We start from the raw sequence: 22,234 nt of genomic DNA on the forward strand, positions 1-22,234 counted from the left end.
TAAAACCAGACCTGCATTTCGTGGACAGAGGAAGCCCAAACTAGCAGCCCAGCGTGGCACCTGAGCACCACCCCTAGAAGCGGATGGAGACCACAGAGAACACAACTCTTGAATATTGTTGCCCCAGCTAGATGTGACCCAAGCTTGGCATTTCTCGGTGTGTCTGCTTCTTTTCACTTGGGACTGTGATGTCTGGGGAAACATTTGGACAAGTGATGGAAGGAAAGGCTTTCGAAAGACTCTCGTTTCCTTCCCTTCCCTTCTTTCATTTTTAAAAGAATGTCCATCTGCCCGGATGCTTCACAAGATGTTATAAGCATCCTTGGAAAAACCAGAAGGAAACTCTTCAAAACTGCCTGTTAAGTCCCTTGTTTTACAGCAGAGAAATTGGTGAATTCAAAGGAAGTACCTCAAAGGGAGTGTGGATAGAAGATACATTTAGTAATTCTGAAAAGAAAAATAGACTGGGAATTAAGAATGCCATGACAGAAGATGTTCTGAGAGAATTCGAGGGCAGCAGCTGATGCTGCTGTCCCACAGCAATCTATTAAAATGGCTCCTCCCCCAACCTCCAGATGCCTGGCAATTAGGGGCTGAAAAACATTTTCCCCTTGGTATGCAAATCGATAGGCAACATTATAATTAATTAGCAGTATAATGATGTGTGTTTTAAGCAGGACTACCATGTTTTCACTTTTAAAAATGTCAGGCAGGCATTAGACTGCAGGATGATGGTGCTCAGAACTCAGCCTCTTGCTGCCTCCCACTAGCCCTCCAGGCCATTGAAGGCCAGGCTACTCCTAGTTGTAAGTTTGGCTTCTTTGTTTTATCCAAGTTGAGTTTAAGAGCCGCACCACCCAATGAAGAATGTGTGCCGTGGTTTATGCTGATGGCGTTGCCAAGGGTGGGGCCAGAAGAGGCAGCAGCTGGAGCAGAAGAAGTCCAGGGGTTTCTGAACGATGCGGGAAGGAAGGAGAGAGTCTCAGGAAGTGGGCGATTCCTTGAAGAAGGAAGGAAGCACTTTTCACCAGCAGCCCCTCCCCGGATGCTCCTGTGTTGAGCACTTGCATTATTAACACCATGCTAAAAGATTTGCTCCTATTTCTCTACCCCCCTCCAAACCCCACACAAACCTCTCCCCTCTCAGTCTGCCAGCACAGTCGTTTTAACTCTACTCTGAAGTTATCAGAAGCAAATCTGAAGGCTGAGTTCAGTTGCTCCTGGCAATGTCAGATGGATTTCTATCACGTCATTGGCAGCTTCTGCACTCACAGGAGCCCCCCCCTCTGCTTTCTTTCAGGGCTGCAGGCGGGGGGTCTGGAGCGACAGACAGCCTGCCCAGCTGCCCACCCTTCTGTGGTGGGTCCTTCAGGGTCCAGGGTCTCTTTTGGGCCAGGTCTAGCACCAGGCTGCAGGCCAGTCCAGCAGAGAGATTGCCTCTGTCCACCCAAGCCCTGGAGATGCCTTCTCCACAAAGGGAAGCCAAGAACGTTCTTTAGTCTTGGGCCAAGGTGTGTCCCCCACCCCTTCTAGGGAGATTCCTGGCTGGGCCACTGCTATGAATGGGACAGTGTCCCCGGAGGGGCTTGCAGAGAACCTAAGGGGAGGGGTCCAAAGGGGGGAAAGATGAACAATAGACTTGGGGCAGGAAAAAATCGTCAGGTCCTAAAGAGTTGGGCCTTGTTCTTTGAGAACTTTCGGACTGACTGCATCTCCAGGGTGGGTAGTGTGTGTGTGTGGGGGGGGGGGGCTGAAGAAAATAAACCTTTTTAAAACGAAACTTTGTAAATGTCTCAGCCACCCCATGGTCTGTGTAAAGGGAATGTAACCTTTAACTATCAGTTGAGATTAAGAGTGAACAAACATCCAACTGATTATATCCAGGAAAAAAATACCATTTTATACTGCTTTCTCATTACCCCTATTTAAAATTCAATTCCTGACACGCATGTATTATATTAAGATTTCTAACAGGCTGTTCGCCCTCTGATTCCTATCATATATGATCATATGTGAGGCAGCTGAAAAGGGTCCAACCTTGGATGACAAACCCCCCCCCCCCATTTTATAATTTTCCCCTTGGAGAGATGCCCAGATATTTTCAATCTCTGCTTTTAGTTCTTTTAAAAAGATACAATGATTGCACTCAGCTCAGGGCTCCAGCGATGACTAATTCGTTGCAAAAGAACTTCGCTTATATTAGCGCACAGACTAAAATTGGAACGATACAGAGAAGATTAGCATGGTCCCTGCACAGGGAACCTAACTATGATTTATGGATCTGGGCTTTAGAAATAAATAAAACCTAAACGAGGAAATATCTACGGCTTGATGGTCTTTCCTCTTCTTCATTTTAAAAGCCATTTTATACAAAGTTGCTTTTCTTTTAACTATCTCCGGAGGTCAAAGGCAGATCTGGCATCTGAATGCCGTTGTTTCCTTGCCCTTAAGGGAAAGAGAAGGGGACGAATTGAACAGAAAACGGACACAGTTAAGAACTGGCGAAGGAACAGTGTTTCCCTACTACCATCTTTGCAACAGAACGAGCAATTCTGTATCCTGGTTTTAAACTGTTGACTTCATTGTGCCTTGCACAGTCCAGTGGCCAGAACAATTATAGCGCACTGCAGAATTTGCCAGCGGTGGATGTGCAGCTCAGCACACGGAGGAAGGAGGAGGAAGGACAAGGTGCCTTTAAGGGGTTCTGGAGTTTGTCAGGTTAATTGGGGCTTTGACTTACGACCGTCCTCACTGGACACGAGATGGAGGGCTTAGGAGCCAGCCTCTTTTCCTTGGCACAGGAGGCATTTGCTAAGGCAGACTCGGGGGTTGAGATAACAACAAGACTGACCGGGTGAGATCCAGAATGCAGCTAGAGTTCATCTAGTGATCGTTCAAAGTTACGTCCCTGAAAAAAGTGACTCTGATGACCATTTTTCACCCCTACGATCATTGAAGCACTCCCCACGGTCACGTGATCATAATTCAGACAGTTGGCAACTGACACATATTTATGACGGTTGCCATGTCCCAGGGCTCCAATGTGATCGTAAGTCGAGGACTAGCGGCGTGTCTGGCTGAAAAAAAGAGCCACGAGGCAGTCCCCAAAAGATGCCCAAGTGATATAAGGGGCTGGGTGAATTTGCCCCAACCTTCCTTCTTCCATGAGAGTGTGAGAAAAAAAAACAACCACAGAGGTGAAAGTTCATATATCTGAAGGCACCTTTCTTCTAACCTCAGCCCCTGGTCCCCGTCTCCCCCCCCCCCAGCAGTTCAGCCTAGTTAATTTCTTCTGGGATGACTGTCTCCGGAGGAATGGAGCAGAAGGTTGAAATATTCAAACATTATGGAAATCAGTTTGTCCTGTTCCTGAAAATCCCCAAGGATAGAGATCTATGATTAATTATCCCAAGTAGGGAAAGAAATGCCACAGCAGGCCCTTGTCAGTTCCAGGTTTTTGATTGTGTGCTATTGCTCTGTTGTGCTATGTAATTACCAGAACTGCAAAGTGTGGAACTGACCCCCTCTTGAAAGTCTTAATCCCTGCTACAAAAGGTTGCTGACATTCCATCTGCACATGCAGGAGTCCTTCACTGTCTGGGGTTGGGGGGTCATGCACCTGGACCAGTTGAGAGGCCATCATGTCTCTAGGCCAGATGAGAGTCTGTGTTTTACCCTAACTCTGTAGTGGACAAAGTTGAACCCCAAAGTTGTAAGACCTACCGAGAAGTGAGCCAATCCAATTGCGGAGCAAAGAGTTGCCCTGTTCTTCCTTCTTCCAGAATGGGGGTGGGGGGGGGGGAGGAGAGACATCTCCACTGGAGCCCTTTCCATGGTGCTGAATTGTGTTTCATAGCAAGCTGGGTTGCAAGATGGATTCTTGACTTTGGAATTACATTTTGCCTGGGGGTCTCGTGCATCATCCAGATCAACCCATGTATTCATATATTTAGCATTGCATGCTTGATTTCTATCAGTGCAGGCCCATATTGATTCTTGCATAGTTCTCAGAGGTTATGTAATGTGACTCTCTCTCTCTCTCTCTCTCTCTCTCTCTCTCTCTCTCTCTCTCTCTCTCTCTCTCTCTGTGTGTGTGTGTGTGTGTGTGTGTGTGTATGTAAGAGAGAGAGAGAGTGTTAAATCGGGTTTTGTGAAATTGAGCTTGCAATTCATGACATGCCATTCTTTTTCCAGTTCTCCGCAAAACATTGGCACAACTGAGAGATTTTGAGCAGGCCAAAGGAGTGAAATTTCATTTCTCTTCGGCATCCAGGAACAAAAAAACAATAACAAGCCTAAGCAGTTTTTGAAAATAAATGCAGCCCAGAGCTTTCCTACAACACCAGCAAGAGTAAAGAAAAACACTCCTGCACAATTTTGCTCTAAGGTACTTACCAGCCATTTAGCTCAAAGAACAGCAATAATTAAAAAAAGGAGGACGCTTAAATGCCTGCGCCATCAGCAGAAAGAGCTGTTAAGGCCCACTGGATTTTGTCGGCTGCAGCATAATTGGTGTACCGATTGACATGGCTCTTTTCTCCAGGTCCACCCACATCTTGGGATGAAGGAAGAAGTCTCTGGCGGTGATTCTGGGGGAGACAAACATTTTGTTTCTCAACCTGGAGGTAATCAGGAGGAGAGCACAGAAACATTCAGAGACTGGGCAACTGCCCCATCCTAAGACCCTTCAGGCTGGCTGATTGAGAGTTGATGCCCCCAGGATTAGGTGCCTGCCATGCTGTAGTCCAGGAAGTCCTACCAAAAGGTCCCACAAGGAGACCACTGATCAGGATCTGAGTCTCTTCAGTGGTAACAAAGACTGGCAAAGCCAGCAGAATTTCCAGAAATGGGTGGTGTTTATGTCTTTTCTCAGAGCGCCACACCTGAGGAGTGCTACAAGCCAACCATCCAGCCAGGTGATGATGCCCTCAGAGGAACTAGTAGATTTTCTTATTGTGAACTGTTTGTTGTGTGGAGAGGTAAGCCTGGAACAAGCAACTGGCGCTTCAGTCCCAATGCTGGGCTTCTTGAAGCCAGTTGCACTTCTTGAAAATTAGGAAGTTCTGAGGAAGACTCTCCTTGAGGAGGGAGGGCATCACAGAATCCACAAGACTTGATGCTGCCAGGTGACAAGTATGGAAGACAGGGAGGATTTGGTTGGCCCCACAAGGTAGCCATTTAGGGGGCAAACACTTCAGACATTGGCAATGGGGTGTAGAAAGCTGCGGTCAACCTTCGGCAGGTTGAAAACTCCCCAAAGAGACTCTCATTTCCTCCTGAGGCCACTTGTTGTGATCCAAATATAAATATCCCTATTTAATGCTAATAGAGCTTCAGGTCAATTTAATATCCCTTATTAACATTTGCATTGGCAACTTTCCTTGAGTAATTAGAGGAACAGAATTACAAACACTTTGCCGGGAGGGATAATTTGAGGAAGAGGTCCAATGATTTGTGAAAGGCTTAATTGGGGTCATCTGGCAGGTTCCATCTTGAGGGACGTCCAAGCCAGGAAACCTCAGGACTGCACGATAAAGCAAGTGATGTCCTGGGCAGAACCGCCTCTGGGAGAGCCAGAGTGGTTTTAAGGCTCATGGTTATTAGAGGGAAATTGTGGGAGGCCTCCGGGAAAACTTATTTTCTTTTCAACCAAGGCCCTTCCTGTTTACTCACTCGCTCTTTTCTCCCTTCCTTGAGTATCATGTAAAGGCCTTTTTGCTGAGAATAATTTTCAAGTATCATTGATTTGTGGAAAGGGAGTTGTGGCTGGTATATATTACACGCAGGAGGATGGGGTCGCTTGATCAAGAAAAAAGACGAGGACCCTCTTGGAGAGGAGATCTGGAGTAGATTTCAGGAAGAGGCCTAAGCAAGGTCATTGCAGTGGGTGGGCTTCAGTTTTTATTGTGGGAATGCAAGGCTGCAGAAATGCATGCTTTTTCCCCCTACTGTATTTTGAAGGACTGTAAAATGATGAAGCTGCTTTTCAGGGCTGATCTGAATCATTTAGTCACAGCATGAACACATGATGAATAACACCCTATTTCACTCTACTATTCATTTTTTTTTAAAAAAAAATATGTGGTACATCATGTGCAATTAAGTCACATTTCAATACCTCTTAATTTTCTGAGATTAATGCTGGGTGTCTTAACCTTGTGTGCAAGCCTTTAAGAGAACCAGATTTTTATTAGCTTCATCGGAATATCAAATTATTCTGAGTAATAAAGCAACAATGATTTAAATTTTGGAGACAACCTCTTTACTGATGAAAGGAAACTGGTAAAGATCCTGGACTTCCAGAGACAGGGTTGTGTGGATGCCGTTAAATATATTACAGGGAGCTGATGAAGTTCTAATTGATCTGGAGACACAAGCCCACCCAGATCCTTCTGCTTTTTTTGGAGAAAGGTTCAACCATCAATTGAATGGCAGCTATCATTCCTTAAGACATAGATTTCTTTCTTACAATTATGGTAGGATCCAGACCATCAAAGCATTTGAAGAACTTGGAGGAATGTCCAATGGAAGGAGGCCTGTTGTTGTGGTATGTGAGACAAAGACAGGAAGCCGATTACTGGCAGAATAATAGAAAAAGATGTCTAGCCTCAGAGCAGTTTCAGAGACCTGAAGAGCTGGTGGCCTTTCCCTTCTCTTGATGTGTTCTAGTTGGATGTTCACCCATCAGGGATGTCTTGGATTTCTGCACTAAGAGGGGGGTGGAAATTATGGCCTCGAGGGCCCCATCCAATTTGCCAGAATGAAACGGGCTAAATCCAGACATCTGTTTTTCAGATGTTAAATATGTGAAGGGCATGATCTGCTCGAGCAAGAGTGTTTTTCAGGCCCTTCTACAGAGAAAACGTGTTGGCAGAAATTTGAGATTTGAAGGCTAATAAATAAGTAAAAGGTAGTTTTTAATTTAATACCATCTCGTTCTCTGCTGCGGAATTCTTACAAGAGTGTTTCCAATTCCTGTAATGTCTGTTTTTCTCGTAGGCTCTTCGGCCATTCACTTTTAATCTCCTCAGTTTGGTTCATGCAAAGGAATCATTTGTATAGCAGACAGAGGGGAGCTGGGGGAGGGCCAGGCTTCTTTGATATTGTTTCCTCCTTTTATGCTTTCGCTGTTAGGGGGGAAATGCATCATCAACGCACCAGAGAAGATGACAAAGTTTTGGTCACCCCAGACTTCAGTCTCCTCACTGGGAACTTACGAGCAACTGTCGAAGTGGCAGCTGGGAGCCATTATGATGACAGAGCTGAGCAGTTTAAGTAATATAAGATCATTTCTTCTATCCCATTAAATTTCTAATTTCTTTTGCAAAAAAACATGCATTGAATAAGAAAAAAACAACTCTCCACTAAAGCTGTGGCTTATTCTATTTAATTAGCTGCCTTTTATGAAAAGCAGGAAAACATCAGCCGCACTTAAATGCATGGAGGGAAATACATTTTGGTTACACAGCTCATCCATCTTCGGATGGGACGATCAATCACTCGCTGAGCTCCCTCTCTCCTGGGCCTGGAGATGCTCTGGACTAAGAGCTGAACGTGGGACCAGAATTCGGGGAAGGAGAAAACACTGGAGATTTTCAAGGGTCCTTCTAATATTTGCGGTCATTGAATATTTGAAATTGACTTCCAAACCGTCAAAAAGCTTAACTGTCATTTGAGATACGCACCCAGTTTACTAAGGAGAGCTGATGTGGGGTGAAGAAGCTGCAGAGAAGGGATCTTCTCCCACCCGTCACCTCTGGATGGGGGTCTCTCAAACAGGCTATCAGAAGAAAGCAGAAACAGCCATCTGGGCAAAAATCACATTTTTAAAAAATTTCTTGACACAATATGTATCCCATCAATTCCATCCCTATGGGCAGCTGGGTCCAAAATAGAAGAGCTATCATAAAATAGCTACCATTGGTAATATTATAAATTGCTGGGGGCTAAGGAATACCTACCCCCCACCCCCACATCAAATTATGAGGAGGATCAAGATGGAGACATTGAAGAAGCCAAGTGCATTTTAACTGGAGAAGAAAGAAAATAAACATGGATACCAGGGGACACACACGAGCACCATGGCTTAATGTGAGGAGAAATGAGACCACAATCGATGCAAACTTCACAATTTCACACTCTGCAAACGAAGCAAATGCTGTTACAACTTAATGTGTTGTACTTTTGGAGACCCAGCAGAGCTCAGGCTGCCTGGATTTGCGCACGGGGCCAAGCCATGGTTTGTTGAACAAGTCACTGTGTTGGCCTTTCAAAGGAGAAAAAAACAGGACTTGCTGGCTGAAGCCATCATCAAATGCTTGCTTTCAATTAGCAATCAGAAACCTACAGTGCGACTCTTACCCTTTGCGAAAGCAATTTCCAATTGTTTAGCTCATTTACTCGATTCTTGCCTTTCACAGTGAACCTGCGGTTCGATTGGCACAAGGCGACGTGAATTATTAAAATTAACCTCCCTCTGCTCATTTGAATTGCGTAGCTAGAGCCCCCTCCAGGGCAGCGTGCGTACTATTTCTTCCTTTGATGGATCATAATATGATCCCTTTCAAGTACTCTAAGTAATAGCATCACATCAAAGCAGTTTCCCCTCTTTATCTTATTCACAAATTGTTACAGTGCATATTAAAGGCGAGACAGTTTTAATATCACTTCCGTACTAATTTGCCAGTTGAAAGGTATCATTTTCTCTACAGCCGTTGCCTTCTTCCTCACCCCATTAATATCTTGGCCTCATGAATATCCCTAACTTAACATTTTGTCTTTCCAGTGGTTCCCACCCCGCACCCACAATCTAGGCAAATAATAGATTTTTTTTAAGGCAGGTGTAAACAGGGGAGAAATAGAAGGCTTGTTTAGATTCAAGCAGTTCATGCTACAAATGACAAATCTAATTTTCAAAGTGTGAAGGATGCTACATTCCATCCCTGGTCACCTGGGGGTGGGGCAAAAAGGAAGCGATGTCACATGGTGTCACATTTGTCCTTGGCACAATAATGGCATGACACATTAGCAATGATGCTCCAAAGGTGCTTTTTCAAAAGGCAACTGGACTTTGTTTTTCCTTGAAGACATTTTGCTTCTCACACAAGAATCTTCTTCAGTCCTGACTGACTGGTGGAGGGTGGAAGGATTTACATTCCTTGCAGTCCTCTGGTCATTAGCACTCTCTCTGAGAGTGTTGAGGCCACTTGGGGGTTTTTCTGTGCCCCCTCAGGGTCGCCTGAATCGGAGTGCAAATGAGTGTGGAGCCTTCTTGGAGCTGCTGAAAGGATGGTGTTGTCAATAGGAGATGGGTGGTGTCCTCTCCCTCACCCTCGGTCGAGAAAGGGCCATTCAGTCTCATGGTAGAGGGCCTCTTTGGCCCCTCTTTCAAGTCAGTGGTCCTCTTCAAGGAAAAACCAAGAAAGTCCAGTTGCCTCTTGAAAAAGCACCTTTGGGACCACCATGACCTGGATGGCTGAGACTCTCCATAGACCCAGGATGGCTTCTGAGCAGAAGGCAGAACCTGCCCTGGGTGGTGAACGAGATCAAGAACAAATCAGATGTGGAAAAACACCTCCAAGATTAATTTCAGCGAGATTATCCTTTATCCCTCATGGGCGGAGGAGATGGGCTGGAGTTTACCAGGTCCTGAGGGACTTATTGGGTTTGGTTGGTGCTTGTAATTTATTTGCAGTCAAGAATAATGATATCTCTGTCTGTTTCGTTAGCCTTCGGAAAGTGAACTGTTCCTGCTGGGGTCTTGATCTCAGCTTCTATGTTTGAGCTGCCTTTGCAGAATACCAGATTTCTCAAACTTGCCCGGTCACCCTGCCATTGACTTAAAAAAAAAAAGGGCTGCTATATTTTTGGAACAAAGGAATTGCCTTCCAGAAATATTTGCAATTTGTACTTAAATCTTTGCCAGGCCCGATTCTCTTATGTAAGAGAGTTAAACAGAATTAAAATTTCTATAAGACGCCAACGCACTCCGACCTCCCCACTTCCTGAAGTCCTGCGGTCCAGAAACACCGCGGCTGTTTCGCTCCCTTTGTGCTCAGCCGTGATTTTAGAATCATTAATAGATGAAGAGCGGTTTCACCTCTTCCTCCCTCCCTCCTTCCTGCCGGTCCACCTTCTTTCTCATTCTCTTTCAGAATACTTAATGGTGAAGAACAGTTTTAAACTTCTTCTTTTTTCTTTTCAGCCCAGGAAATGAAATGGAATAGAAAGACTCATTTGGAGTGCTGAAAAATTGAGGAGGCAACGTCTGAGCACCGGTCCTCCTCAGCCGAACAGGGCTCGGCACGTGAGAAGGCGCTCCCGTCTTGTGGACCGAGATTTGTCGGAGGTCCCCATGCAGCATCCAGGATTGCCTCAATCCCCCCAAAAGCAGCCCCCTTTCGGACCTCTCAGTGGCAACTGGGGCGCCCACCCACCCCACAGGATAAGTCAGGGATGACCCAATTTCCACCTCTTTGTTCTCACCACTTTTCATCATTTCTTTGCAGGAGGGAAAAAAATCTTTTCACGGTGGAAGACCAAACTGCCACAGGGGTCTCTGCAGGCAGCCTCCCCTCCCAAAGAGCCGGTTTTCAGGGGGAGGCCCTGGGAACCCCAGGGTGCTGGCTGGGTGTTGGGCTGGGAATCCTGCAATTTTGGTCCCAACACATCTGGAAGGCTGCAGATGTTATGTATACCCTCCTTTCCCTCTTCAGAGCTCAGAGATGTCTCCAGACAGTGTCCAGGTGGGTCTACAGCAGACACACGGCATCACTTGACTTGTTCTGCTCCAAGGGACCTTGGAGGTCTTCTAGTCCAACCCCCTGCTAAAGCAGGAGACCCTAGACCACTCCGGACCAATGGCTCTCCAGTCTCTTCTTGAAAACCTCCAGTGATTTTTTTTCAACCTTCTCCATATAAAGTGGGCAGGTTGGCAAAAGGGAGGGCAGCTTAACTTCATAGCTTGTGGAGGATTTACCCGTTCCTTCCAATTTATGGGAGCACAATTTTGTGGCTGTGCTGGAGTGATTTAGGCTCTGCTCACCACCACCCCCCGCCCCCTCTCCATATTCTGCAAAGCAGCTGTACCTGGACCTCCTTGTGGTGGGATGTGATTCAACCCTCTTCCTTTTAGGGAAGGAACACCCAGATTTACACCTCAATCCCCAGTGACATCTCCAGACGTGCCCCTAAGGTTGATGAGCAACAACTTCTGGAATTTTCTTAAACCTTGATAATGAAATGCCTGACAGATTGTAAATCTTCTGAGCCACTGAACCTCCGTTCGGAGCCTTCAGCCCTTCCCTGCTGCCTAGTCTCCTCTTAGGTGGAAAAAGGGATTCTTCATGGTCTTGGGCAAAGACTTCCAGTGCTGCATTTCAGTCGCAGTGTCTCCCGACTTGTGCTGCTGAGACACGTTCTCACAACAGTGTGTCTCTCTCCCTGACCCCTTCTGCGAAGCCACCACATAAATTGTTCTCTCTGGATGCTGTAAATCCAAAACCCGGGGAAAGGGACGATGAATTATGACATTTTCATTTTATAGGCTAGGTTTTGATCGGCTGGACCAGCTAGCTACTCCCGGAGGCTTTGAGGCTGTGCAGGCTGGCCACGGCCTACAGCAAGGGGGAATGGAAGTCATCTTATTATTTGGTGACTTTCAGGGGCTAATTCAGTAGTTGGGTGAAGCTCTGAAGAATGGCCTGGGGGGCAAACCCCTCTTCTAGGACTGCGCCCCCCCAAAAAACTCTTGGCCTTCAATGGATGCTGCCTGTGATTCAAAACAGATGCCTTCTGACTATTAACTGTTTCCTATTCTCTCATCCATAGATTTGCCATCTCCTCTTAAAACCTTCTAAGATGACCTTCCTCACCTTGGTTGGCAATGAAGTCCACTAGAGGAAGCAGTATTCCCAAAGGTGCTTTTTTAAAAGGCAACTGGACTTTGTTTTTCCTTGAAGATGTTTTGCTTCTCATCCAAGAAGCTTCTTCAATTCTGACTGATCAGCTCGGTTCTTCAGTCAGAACTGAAGAAGCTTCTTGGACAAGAAGCAAAATGTCTTCAAGGAAAAACAAAGAAAGCACCTTTGGGACAACCATGACCTGGACGACTGAGAATCTCCATAGACAGAGGAAGCAATTGTTACTTATTTATTAAATTTATGCCCTGCCTTTTCTCTAGCAGATACTCCCTCCCCCCATTTCCCCCAAGAATAACCCCATGAGGCTCTTTGCTTCTAAATTGGTCCAAAGCCCTGCATTGGCGGTTTCATGGCTTCAATATCTGAAGAAGGTGGAGAACGTTGTGCAAACTGCCAAGCACCCTCTCTTTTCCTCATTATGCACAGGTGGTGATCTCTCTCTGTCTTATCTTGCACGGTGTCACTCAAGGAAGGAGCTCTACTGAATGGATCCTGAGAACAAACATATTTTGATTATCTACTTTATTTCCAAATCACCCTTTAGCTGTTGACAGATTATATTCCTCACTGCATGTTTAACTAAAACATCAATATGGAGTGAGTTTGCCAATATTTGCAGAAGGATTTTTGTCCTGTCCACATTTGACATCTGCTCAGTTCCAGTTGCGGAAGACAAGTTTTGTTTTCCAAAAGAGAGAAAGCCTGGAAGGAGGAATGGAAAGAGGGGAATGTGTGCCACATCAAGATTTTAAAAAAAGGGAAGATAAGTACGGAGGAGGTCTGTTGGGCTAAGGCCGTTTCCCCCCCTAGAGACTTCTCACATCTTCTAGAGACACCCAAAGATCATTGTCCCAAAGTAACAATAATGAGGACAGGGTTTTATGTCACTCCATCCACGGCTGATAATGTTGTGAAGATGCCAGAAGTCACTTGGGAAACAGCCATACCGAACAAGCAAGGAATCTGTCAATTTCATTTTCTCATTTTTCTCAAGCCGATTTTTCCCCATTTCTGCAAGAGTTTCTTTTTTCTAAAAGCAATTTGTGCCCATACTTCCTAATAAATATACCTTGATATGCAATTTTTCCGCATATGCACCTTTGGGGCCACGCTTCTCTTAATAGAAGGGTTTTTTAAAAATATTATTCATACACATATACACACAGAGAAAACATTCATCCTTCTCACAATGTTTACGGAAAGGTTTTAAACAGGAGTACGATGAATGATTTGGAGACCTGCACATCCAGAAGGAGAATCTTCCAGGTGACGGGCTGCTTCGAGAAATTAAGGCGCTTGCATTAAGTTCCAGCTGAACTCATTTCTTTCCTGTGCCTAATAAAGTGCCATTTCTACATGAATCTTTGTGATGGACGACTCCAAAGCCAGGAGCTGTGATGAATGATCTAACAGGAATGCAATTCGGTAATAAATAGGAGAGCTATATTTCCCATCTTCATTGGAGGAGGAGGAGGAGGAGGGGTGGACCTGAATTTCATGTCAAGGTTGCTTCGATGGGAAGCTTCAGGCTTCATTGCTCCCTCTAAAGACAAGAAGGGAAACTGGTTTCCATGGCCTGGAGTGGACTTTCTTCACCTGATCTCTCAAATCAGCAGCAAATATTCAATCTGCTCCAGGTTAGGTCTGCAGGCACTCCAAAACAGGACTTTAGGAAGAGAGCAGGGCTGTAGTCAGTTCTCCATGTTGCTGAGATGAACTAGGTGAATGGAAGACACCCCAAAACTGCAACTTTGGATGCTGAATGTGACTCAGCTGAGGTCTGGTCCAGTAGAAGAGAATCTCTGTGGCTCCAGGTTGAACTCTAGAGTCCTTGGTGGCCCCAGAGCTTGGCTGTTTTCTTGCAGACATTTTGTTACCCAACTAAGTAACATCATCCCTGCGAGGGAGGGTGGGGTTTTCTCCCTATTTAAATAAGGAGCTTCCTTCTCTCCAAGAAATCTGGGGGTGCTCCAGCCTCTGCTTCTAGGCAGCCATGAGCAGGTATTCCTCCTCTGTGTTGGAGACCAACATCTCAGTTCTTACAGGCTGCACCAGTTCTCTTCTGATGGCAGTTTTTGATGGGCTGTTCTGAGATTCTCAATTTGCTCAGATACCCCACGATCTGGTTCTACCTCCCATCAAATACTCCAGAAATGGACAAATTACTCAGAGCCCCCGCAGCTTCTCCTCCATCATGCAGGACCGAGAGGTGAGTAGCCGCTTCCTAATTCTCTTCCACGGAGACTACCATGATTTCTGGCCGGAGGGCTCAGTCTATCATGCTATGTTCTTTTCCACAATTCCGATTTCTCACGTGGCTGTTTCACTTTAGTTTTTATTCTTCTGCGTGGAAAAATTGATTGTTGCCCAAAAAATCCAAAACAGCCAAGTACTTATAAATTTGATGGATTTTGGACCTGTATGTTTCTTTTCTTCACACCAAGCCCAGGGGGTGTTGGTTAGAAACTGGAAATTAATCAAAATTAAAGGCTGAGACATGATTTTCTGCCAGAACCTAAATCATCAAGATGGACTTGCTGGATCCTTTTCTGGCCCACTTGGTTTACCTCTATGGAGTCCATAAAATTTTCATTCTCTTTGTTTATTCATAATGATTACTGTATGAAGTGACTTGGCTTCCCTGTTCCCCCACTGAATTGTTTTTGTTTGTATTGATTCCTAAATATTGGACTAGCTTCAATCTATAATGCAGGATGGAGGTGGGAACTCTAAAATGTCATCTGTTGGCTAAATATTTTGTGGCATTTCTCACCATTTATTTTGACACAAATAAAGATGCGCTACTGAAATATTTTCAGCTTCTGGAAGCCTGTCAATGTCTCCCAGAGCCACCTTCTCTAGAAAAACGGCACCTGAGCCCTTCCTGGTCATAAACCGAGAAGCCGCTTGGGTTGAACAGTCAAGCAGGCTCAGGGGACGGACTCACAACCTGTTGGTTGCTTGCGTTTCTACCTTGTTGCATTCTGGATGGTGTTTTTTCACGGGAAGCACTTACGTGTCCTTCAAGGGGTCTCCACAAGCTGTGGTCAACTAGCCCAGATGATGGGCATGAAGACACACAGAAGACAGAGGCAGAATTTCAGCGGTGACATTGTTCGGCTGCCATCTTTTGACCGTACCTTGTGGACCCCCCATGGAATTTTTGCCATGCCCCAGTTGGGCAGATTTTAGAAACAGATCACAGATGGAGCTTTCTCTTTATCATGCTCCCAAGATGTAACTCCATCGACCAGCACTTCCTTCCCGGGAACCCCCAAAAGATTTTCACGGGATGGGAGGAAACCCACTTGCTTGCTGTAAAACATTCCCTGGCAGGAAGCTGCCACAGCCCACCTTCACGAAAGGCTGGTGGGTAAATGGTTGGGGTCCTGCTGTGCCAAAATTTAACAAAGAGGGAATTATTACATGCTTGGAGAGAGATCTTATTAATATGGGTTATAATTTAAATTGAATTGCATTGCAGAGGCATTTTAAAATAAATTTAATTTCTGTCTTGACCAACTTACTCCTGGCCCTATCTGTATTCACTTCTTGGGTGTCCTATAGAAGGCCCTTGACCCATGCCTGGGCAAACTGTCCGTGGGGCCCCACAGAAAGGAGAGCCCCCACATTTCACAGAACTGTGAACTCTCCCTCTCTTGCAGCAAAAGCATTACATCCAGTGAAGGCAGCCAAGATCTTGTGAAGGGAAATGACGTGGCCTCTATCAACTTATCCTCAGCTCACTGAACAGAGAAATTAGCATGGGAACCAGCAGTGCTAAGGGAGCAAAATTAAATCTCAGAGACTGGCAAAAATCTGGCTCCAGTTGCAAGCATTTTGACCTTTCATTGCAAAGAGGCAAGCGCCAATGGAGCTTAAATTACCAGGAGCAAGACCTGCCTCCAGTGTTCTTCGGCTACTCAGTCATCTGCTCGCAGCCTGAATTTGTCCCTGCAAACCTAGACATTTGCTATCTGATCTGTTGAACAGCTGTCTTCTCCCAAAACTCCCCAGTCTAAATGCATTGACTTCTTGGTGGGACAGATAGCCTCCACGTGTCCATTTTAAATGGCGGATTAGTGGCATTTAGTCTGGCTTGCTTGCTTGCAACCTTCACCCCGATTTGAAGCAGGCGTCCCCTTCAATGATGGGTTGGCGCATCTCTTTTCAGACCGTGCACATGGGCTCTGGGAAGTTGCCAACAGCATGTTAGAAAAGTGGAGCTGTGCCAAGCTTTGGTTTGGAGAAATGTCGAGGGCGGTGCGGTCAAATCTCTTGATCAAAGCAACTTTCCAAATTAGATTGGATCAATCAGATCAATGATTTGAGTTGAACTAAATTAGGTGGGTCCTATTTTTATAATGAATTGACTTACTGAAGTAAATCAAATGGATTAGGGACTTGAATCTCTGAACCTGATCAGCTTTTGGACTCAACCGGCCCAAATCAGCAAGATTACATGGATCAGATCAGAGAGGAGTCGCCCCCTGCCCTTCTGGCTTCCCACCCCAGCAAGGACGCCTCCAGTCCAGGATATTGTTTCCCACAACAGTCGACATAAATCCCTTCCTTTCAGTCTTCCTACTATCCCTGTGAGCTATTTTAGGCTGAAAGGAATATTGAATATTGAGAAGGGACCAAGTTGTGCCCTTGCCGGTGTTCTTGTCACTGCAGTTTCTATAATTTCCTGTCTGTCCTGGTCACAGCATCTGTGGAATGTGAAAGGCATGGTCAAAAACACCCCAAAGCCCCCAATTTTGGGAGAGGTTCCTTTGGGGGCTCTTGCATGCCGGGTTCCATCCTCTGAGAAGACCCTTTTGGAAGCCTAGAGGCACCCTGGCAGATAGATAAGATCAAACTGAACCAGGGACCAAACTTCCTGGCTTCCGACTCCCCAATAAGGTTACTCCTGCCCTCCCCAAGCTGAGAATCACGAGCCTGACAGCGACGTGATGCTGCTCACTCTTTAAATAAAGGGGGGGATGTGATAAAGTCATGATTAACAAGGGCTGGCTTATTTAAAAACAATCACTGAACGCGTCTTTTCCTTTCTCATAATAACCTCTTGCCTTCTGGAGCAGTCTTGTGATGTGACTGGGGCCCGTCTGAAAGCCGTTCTCAAATTTATTCATAGAAATCTTTCTTTGGCCAAAGGCCTGAATGTGACTGATGGAGAATTATGTCATCTCTAATAAAACCTGAAATTGATTTGCACTTCCTGCCTGCCAGGACAAGACAAATCTCTGCCACGCAAGGCTTCAGCAGCCTTCTCGTTGTGGTTGAAAAGGACGCCCGGCTCCTGAAACATTTATAGCTGGCGTGGAAAGAAGCCACGTCCCAGATATAGATAGGCCTCCCTGATGTGCAAGGCAACCAATTACTTTTCTCATTGAACTTCCCCTTCCTCTGCCCAAAACTGCCATTTCTTTTCCAAGGCAGCTTCATGGACCAAGCCAAGCCCACTTGCTGTCCCTGCAGGCTGAGAGAAATCTGGGAATCTTGAACCTTTCGTGAAGGTGACGCCGACATTCCTCTGGACTCTCTCCAAATGCTTCAGGAGACCAGCCCCTCCTTTTCCTCCCGTGCTGGTGTGACAAATGCTCCAGTGATGTGATCTTGGCTCACTTCCTGGCCTTGTCAGAAGTCGCCCTTGCTGAGAGCCTTCTTGTCTTGACAAATATTGAAAGTCTGGGAGACAAACATCTGTTAAAGTGCAATGTTGTTCAACATATTTATAAATGGGGGTCCTTGGTGCTCCCTGAGCTTGGCGGTGGACTCGCAGATACAGTATTTCATTACCCAACCAGGTAACACCATCAGGGCGAGGGAGGGTGGGTTTTGCTCCCTGTTTGTGTACAATAGCTTGCCTTGCCAGTGTTGGGTGTTTGCGTGTGGGTTTTTTCCTTTCATAGTTTCTTGATTAGGGTATTGCATATATTATTTATAAATGACCTGGGCTTAGGGTTAGCATTAGGGTTAGGCAGAATCAACAGAAGTATAACATCAAGATTTTTTTTTTAAAGGCTTAATTCCCCTCTACACATTTGGCCAGACCTAGAATGTTGCTTCTATTTTGGGGTCCCACTTTTCAGGAAGGCCATTCATAAACTGGACCATCTCGAGAGAAGATCAATGTCCAGAGGAGATGAAGGACCTGGAAGGAAAAGCATACAAGAAACGGTTGGAGACATGTTTGACCTGGAGCAGAGAAAACACGGGCGCTCAAGTATCTGATGGGTTTTATAGAAGATGGAACAGAATTGATCAGAAATGCTTGAGAAGAAAAACATTATACTAGACATCAACAAGAAAAAAAAATCCTAACGGATTTCAATAATTCTAAAAGCTGATGGATGACGGGGCAAACTGCCTCTAGAGTGATGGAGGACTTTAAACAGAAGCTGGATTGTGTGCAGTTGGGGGGGGGTTCTACATTGGTGATTAGGGGGTTGGGCTAGATGATCCCTAAGGTCTCTTCCAAGCCTGATAGTCTATTGTTTTATGATTGCCCACCCCAGGACTCTGCAGTCTCTCTGGTTCTTCTATTCAACCCCATGAGTAGCCTTCAAGAGGGAACGCTTCCTCCCAAGAACCTATTCCGGATGGGGGAGTGTGGGTTGATGCTTCAAAGGGCTGGCAAGAGGAGAAATCAACACCACCTGGAGGATGCCTTTCCCTTGCTTCCAGCACTTGGGTTAATTTTGAAAAGCCCCAAGAGAAATTTAAAAGGAATTCTCTAGCAGCCCCAGAAAAAGGCAGAACAATCTCATTTTTCAGCAGTGTGAGCAACTGCAGCTGGTGTGCGCAGGAATGTAAACCCATCACTGACGCTGGATTTCAGAAGTCAGATTCTGGGTTGGATTGATTATGCTACCCGATCATTTTGATGTCACGTGTATATCACAACACTTCCTTCTGTTTGCACAACAAGCTGGAAGGTGATGGGAAGAGTTTGTTCTCTTCCAACCGGCAAAAGCAATTTGACGTGGACTCCTGCTCTTTCGAAGAGGGAGGCTGTTGGGCTATTGATCAAGAAAACAAAACTAACCTTCAGACTGACGGCTGGCGTGGAAGAGATACGCTCCCTTTCTTCTCATAAATCTTCCTCCACAAGGGAGGCATCAATCACTATTAGGCTTCCTCCGAGGAGGTGGATGGAGATTGGTGCTGATCTGGTCAACTGGGGGAACCTGTCTTTCAACCTTTCCCTTTGCCCCTGGGCTCTCTGAAGCAGCCCCATTCCTGCGTTTTGGAGCGTTGAAGAGCTCCATCAGCTTCGTCAAAAGGGAGAACAATGTGGTCTCAAAGGGCAAGCAAGGGTTGTGAATTGCCTTCTGTTCCAATTAGCTATGCAAAAGCTTAGGATGAGCCATGGCGGCGCAATGGTTAGAATGCAGCATTGCAGGCTGACTCTGCCAGCAGTTCGATCCTGACCGGCTCAAGGTTGATTCAGCCTTCTATCCTTCTGAGGTCGGTAAAAGGAGGAGCCAGATGGGTGAGGGAAATAGACTGATTCTGTAAACTTCTGTAAAAGTTCTTCTAGAAGAACTTGAGAAGCTAACAGCAGCTGAAATGATCCATTTTCTGGGATCATTGCCAAAGAAAAGAGAATCTGAAACTCTTGTAAGACCAACCTTCGACAGTCTTTGTCCTAAACAAATCAAACAAACCACAACGGAGTTTGACCTTCCTCCAAATAAGACACCAATGTTTTCTTCCCCTCTCTAGTCTCAATTCTTGTGCCCAGAATCAAGGACATTGGCTAACCATGCCTTGGAAATCTTTCTGAAATGATCACAGGGCTCCAAATTCTTCTTCCATTGTCCATCTGGCAGATGTCCCTGGTCTTTCTCCTCCTCCATACTTCAGCAGAGTTTTCGTTCACAAAATGAGTGGTAGCGTTTGGAATCAGGAACGCCACTTTTCACTCTTCTCTAGTTATGGACATAGTTCAATGAGCTAAAATTGTCCCAAACAAGTCCTAGTGAAGAAACCAGAACATAAAGAGGTTGAGTTGGAAGCCTAAGTAGAAACCATGTTGTATCAGGTCAACAAGTTATGTCCTCCAGAGTTAGAGGTTGTATCACTTTAGGAAGAAGCTGGACAATTCACCTCAGGCTCTGATGCTGGTTTCCCCACAATTTTGCTAGACCCCGGCCGCACAAGAGGACGAGAGACCAGAATAGCGTAAGCCATTTAAAGATTTAGTCAGAACAGTTCTTGTAGAAATAACACCTTGAGCATCAGGCACAGAGTTGATAGCAATGACCTTTATTTATTTATTTCCAGCATTTGCATCTTGCTGACTCTAGAAGGACGCCTGGTGGATTGCTCAAAGCTGCACACGGAATCTATTAAAATCATCAAAGACGCTCTGCTCCCTCATCGGCCCACGTTCCCCAATGTTTCTGAAGAATATTTATACTTTTCCTTATTCAAAAGTTGCCTTTGTTTGGATCAAAGAAAAGAGCTCATCCTTTTTGCACTGACCTTATTCCCATAAATAGAAAGTAGCTGAGCTTCACCAGGCAGTCAGCTTAAAATGGTTGGTTATGCAGCAATGAAATAAGAGATTAATTTACTGTAATTATGAAGCAGCGAATCTGTTCAGCTGACTGGAATTAAGCATAGTGAATGTTTAGCATTTAAATACTGTATTTGACACCAACGTATTTCTTACTTTTAATTAACAGCAGTTCCTCTATGCTAAAGAAGGCTTTGTTGCCAAATTGTTGTGAGCACACACTCACACAGAAACACAAACCACCATGCTAGAAAAAGAAAAAAAAATAAACTGTTGTTAATACTTTGGATAATTTGGAACAGAGAAGCACTCACATTAATCTTAGCAGCTGTAAAAATCCTTTTCACCAGGCCAGTAAAAAATACAGTTTGGGAAGATGGAAGTAACCTACTTTCATGGCTCACTATATGGGACTGAAGTGAAGGAGACTATTCAAGAAGGAATAAAATTCCCCAAGAATTCTTTCTCTCCAAACTTCACTAAATCCTGGAGTTTTGCCCCAGAGTTGCTCCTTTATTTCTAATAGACCTTCTGGTACCAATACAAGAGAATTTCTGTCATCCAGGTGGAACCTGTGGTGTCCTTGGTGCTCTCTGAGCTTGGTGGTTTTCTTGCAAACGTTTCATGACCTAACTAGGGAACATCCTCAGAAGGGGGGAGGAGGAGGAAAAAGAGGAGGAGGAAAAGGAGGAGGAGGGGACTATGAGCTTGGCTGTTTTCTTGCAGATGTTTTGTGACCCAACTAGGTAATGTCATCAGTGACGATGTTCCCTAATTGAGTCATGAAACATCTGCAAGAGACATCTGCAAGAAAACAACCAAGCTCAGAGAGCACCAAGGACTCACAAACACTCTTGTTCCTGTTTCGTTCCTCTACCTTCCCTGCTGGTTAGCTTTTCACAGTTGCATCTAAGCACCCCCCCCCTCCTGCCAACCAAAGTCCTAATTCCCTCTCTGGGGACCCGTAATTTGGCCAGGCTGCTTTCAAGCCAAAGATGGGAATATTTCGCACTGATATTGTTGATGCAGTGAGATTGCAATCTCCAAAGCAGTGCAAAAGTGCTGAGGAAGACAAGGAAAACTCCCCCAAAGCACAGGCGGACCTTGTCCCCCCCCGCCCAGAAAAAGCAAGTAGATTTCCTACTTGTTAGTGGGTCCTACTAAAGAGACCCTGAATTTTGAATCCAGGTCTCTTGGGATGGATTTGCACAGCAGCCACACTGGATCCAGGATCTGCAGTGCAATCCTTGGCATCCTGATGCCCTTCTGCCATTGCCGTGGCATCATTTGTGTGATGGTACCACAATGCCGGGGTGTCACCATGGCTTGTATCGATATTTAGGCCAGTGCATCTGGATAGGCACATTGCTAGAAAATGAAAGAAATGGATTTTTGACCCAGAGCGTTAGAACAACTTGAAATTAAAGTTTTTTTTTTTGTTTTAAAGGTCAGGCCGTTCCTGTGCAGAGTCTAGAGAGGGGACAATTCAATCAGTCTTGCTTGGCTACATCAGCAGAAAAGAAACACGGACTCGTTCACATGTGACTTGTTGACTTGGGTTTACTGTGCTATGCTAATGAAGGCCCTCGACCTTCTTTTTGAGTGACCTTCAGTCCAGCCACACAGGGTCCTGCTTCCAAGGGGGCGGGCCCCAAGAGCCCCGGTAACACCTGTCATTCCCAGTCCCCCAAATTCCCACCCACCCCCACCCTGGGAAGACTTTCCTCCTTGCTGAAGTGAGAGACTCAAAGGCAGGAAATCTGAAATGCCAAGAACTGACCTTTCC

At 45.5% G+C, this 22,234-nt stretch overlaps 1 pseudogene; it reads left to right on the forward strand.

The window, feature by feature from the left end:
• The first annotated feature begins 2,190 nt into the window (after positions 1-2,190).
• Positions 2,191-2,290, forward strand: LOC114922317 (annotated as a pseudogene).
• Positions 2,291-22,234: the final 19,944 nt, after the last annotated feature.

This window comes from Protobothrops mucrosquamatus, unplaced genomic scaffold, assembly GCF_001527695.2.
Source record: "Protobothrops mucrosquamatus isolate PMUCROS unplaced genomic scaffold, P.Mucros_1.0 scaffold60, whole genome shotgun sequence".
Classification (NCBI taxonomy): Eukaryota; Metazoa; Chordata; class Lepidosauria; order Squamata; family Viperidae; genus Protobothrops; species Protobothrops mucrosquamatus.